The sequence below is a fragment of the Desmodus rotundus genome, chromosome 11, assembly GCF_022682495.2.
Source record: "Desmodus rotundus isolate HL8 chromosome 11, HLdesRot8A.1, whole genome shotgun sequence".
Lineage (NCBI taxonomy): Eukaryota > Metazoa > Chordata > Mammalia > Chiroptera > Phyllostomidae > Desmodus > Desmodus rotundus.
The window spans coordinates 32895952-32899790 of record NC_071397.1 but is presented as its reverse complement, the minus strand read 5'-3'; positions in this window follow the sequence as shown (position 1 = coordinate 32899790).

Genomic DNA, 3839 nt, shown 5'->3' with positions numbered 1-3839 from the left:
ACACCTAAAACAAAAACAAAAGAAAACTAGGCAAACAACTAGAACAGGAACAGGACCATAGAGATGGAGATCACATGAAGGGTTATCAACAGGGGAGTGCGAGGGGGAGAGAGGGGGGAAAGGTATAGAGAATAAGTAGCATAAATGGTAGGTAGGAAATAGACAGGGGGAGGGTAAGAATATTATAGGAAATGTAGAAGCCAAAGGACTTATAAGTATGACCCATGGACATGAACTATAGGGGGGGAATATGGGAGGGAGGGGGTGGGCAGGATGGAGTGAAGTGAAGAGGAGGAAATGGGACAACTGTAGTAGCATAATCAATAAATATTATAGTGGAGTGAAGGGGGAAATGGGAAAACTGTAATAGCATAATTGATTAATATATTTAAAAAAGAAGAAATTATGAGAGCATGTCTTGCTTTTGAGGAGAGTCAATAAAATACAATATATTTTTATCCTTCCTTAGGTATTTCTTAAGTTGTAAGAATCTGAATTCAACACCATCTAAGACACAATCACTCTGTCACTGAATCTGCTATTTGATGTGAAGGTTGTTGTGTCTTCCAAGAAGTCGTCAGAGACCAAATCCTGCTACTTCTCCCATACTTTGTCTAGAATTTCATTTCATAAAAGCCCCTTTGGTTCTGAGACCCCTCTGTTTCTCTTGCAAACTCCCACAGAGAACTTAGCCCACTGAGTTCTGGCTCTTCTGTGGACGATGTGGGTGAGAATCCAGGGTCCTGCAGTGATGCCTATCACAGAAGCAAAGACACTATCCCTGCTGTGGCTGGCGTGTCCCTGTTCCTGCTCTCTTGCTGCACACCGTCCTGGCAACACATATCCAAGAGGCAATTGTTACAGGTTAAACTTTATAGTCCAACTCATATTTGTTGCTATATAGCTTCAATTTCCCCAAGAGTGCCTATTTTTGCTCAGTGGAAAACACAATATTGCCACTTCTATGTAACATTGGTTCAAAATAGTAGCTTTCAGTTAAGTATATTAATTCAGTATACAAAACCACCTTTTTAAAAGGTGATTTTCCCCTAATCTACGGGCTTGAAAAGGGAAGTGTATGTATCAGTACTATGCAGGCATCTTGGTTATCTCTCCTTGCAAACAAGCCCTCCCTTTAGTTCCTATGACTGCTGACTGCCATAGGTCTTCTGACTCTTTATTATGTCTTTCATCCTTTCCCTGGAATACCTCGCTCCACAGTATAGGGGTGCCAGATACTGGGCATTCCCTTGCAGTTACCAATTCTCAGTCTGGAGCATGTTTGGTGCCGTTACTCCAGCAATGCTTAGTGAAGTAGACCAGTCCCCTCTGTACTCTGGAACATAGTGGTGACACCCTGGGGGACAAGGTATTTGAGACACTGGGCCAAATAACTATATATTTCTTGGCACTGGAAGAACATCAGAAGCACAATAAAGTGGCCAAGTGCTCATCTTGGAGACCTGTAGCCATTGAAGACTGGAGGCTGCTCTGGTGACCTTGGACCTGCCGCCCCTGCAATGCACCAGGACTTCATGGGCCCCACGTCCTTGCATTAGGTAACGGCTCCTTAGATATAACAACAAAAGCACAAGCACCCAAAGGAAAGCCATGTTAAGAGCTCTTACAACTCAGCAATAAAAATACAAACACAGTTGACCCTTGAAAACCACAGGTTTGAACTACATACATTTATTTCAGTAAATACCTGTACCATTTTGACCTGCAGTTGCAAGTCTGTGGATGCTGAGGGCCAACTGTATGCATTGATCTGTGCAATTCTATATAACAGCCTTGAGCATCCTTGGATTTTGGTATCCATGGGGGTCCTGGAACCAGTTCTCCACAGATACTGAGGGACAACTGCAATATTTGGGGAGACGAAATTATACACAGATTTTTGAATGTATAGGGTGTTAGTGTCCCTAACACCTACGTGTTCAAGGGTCAACTGCAGTTCAATTTAAAAATGAGTAAAGTATGTGAATAAACATTTCTCTAAAGAGGTTATACAGATGGCTAATAAACATGTGAAAAGATGATCAATATCATCAATCATCAGGTAACTGCAAATCAAAACCACGATGAGATACTACTTCACATCCATGCAGACAGCTATAATAAAAGAGGTGGATGATAACAAGTGCTGGCAAGGATGTACAGAAATTGGAACCTTTATAAATTGCTGGTGGGAATGTAAAATGGTGCAACCATTGTCGAAAAGTTGGGCAGTTTCAAAGTTAAAGTTACCATATTGCACAGTAATTGCACTACTAGGTATATATGCAAGAGAAATGAAAACATCTTCACACTAAACTTGTGTATAAATGTTAATGACAGCATTCTTCATAATGTCCCAAAACTAGAAACAATTTAAATGTGTATCAACTGATGACGGGTAAATAATAGCAATACATCCATACAATGAACAATTACTCCACCATAAAAAGGAATAAAGTTCTGATAAGTGTTGCAACATGGATGAAACTTGGAGACATGCTTCGTGAAAGACTGACACAAAAGGCCACATGTTGTAAAATTCTATTCCTATGAAATGTCTAGAGTAGGAAAATACTGAAACAGAAAACAGATTAGTAGTCACTGGAGAATGAGGGATGGAAGGGAAATGGAAGTGACTGCAAACAGGTATACCTTTAATTTTCATTTGTTTTCTGAGCGATGTGAGTATTCTGGAATTACATAGTAGTGATGGTCTCACAACTTTGTGGGTATTCTAAAAACCACCGAGTTATGCATCTTAAATGGTGAGTTTCATGGCATGTGAATTACATCTCAATAAAAAAAATTGAGTCCAGTTACAAATGAAGGTTTTTATCACATTAATGAAGGCAAGAAAATGCATGGGAGTTTGAAGAACTTACATACCAATTCATACGCAATTTGAAGTATAAGTGTTTATAAATTTATTTTGACAGAGAGTACAAGACATCACATTTCTCGATTTCACCCTCTTTTCTGCTGGGTGGGCATGAGAAACATTGGACTGTCCCATGCTACGGGTAACATTCAGGGAAAAGTCTCACTCGGTGTTGCTTACTGCTGGCGTGATCTTTCTTTAGCTCGTAGGGAGGTGGCTTGAGTGCTTTCACGTGGCCCTTGGCTCCAGCATATTTTTCCGTGGCTCCCAGGGCTCAGTTCTTAATTTAGAAAGCCTTGCATATTTCTTAGCTTCCTCAACAGAAGTCCTGTCACAACTTGTGGTATTTGTGCAATATAAAAGCACCTGAAAGATAAGATGTAGCTAACTTCCTCAGTTAAAGGAAGAAAAATACCTAGAGCTGAAAGAACAAAACACTCAACAAATTATCTTGCCATATAAGCAAAAGGGAAAAAAAAATGACTGGAATGATTTATAACAAAAGTTGCTGGGTGGTTTTTTTGGATAGTAGGAATAATAATGATTTTACATTTCTTCCATATACTTTTTGTAGTAAAAATATTTTATTTAATAATTTTTAAAAACCTAGTTAGAGAATCCAGCTTACTCAGCAAAGCAGACTAATGACCAATTGCAGTCCTATATAACTATTAGTTGCCAAGTAATTTGCAAAGTAATAAGAAATGTGATCCAATTCATAATGTGCAATAATAGGGCATGACAAAAAAAATGACCCTAAAATAGTTACTTTATGGCTGTTAAATGGGAACTTACAAAAGGAAATAGCTTCTCATTTGTATATTCTATTTTGATTCAGCAGCAAAAGGTAGTCAGAACACACTGATGGCTTCTTTAAAGCTATGATTTCCTTTGATATTCATCAATAGATATTTATTTCAGCGTGGTTAAGATCATTGGCTCTGGAGCCAGACTGCTTGAG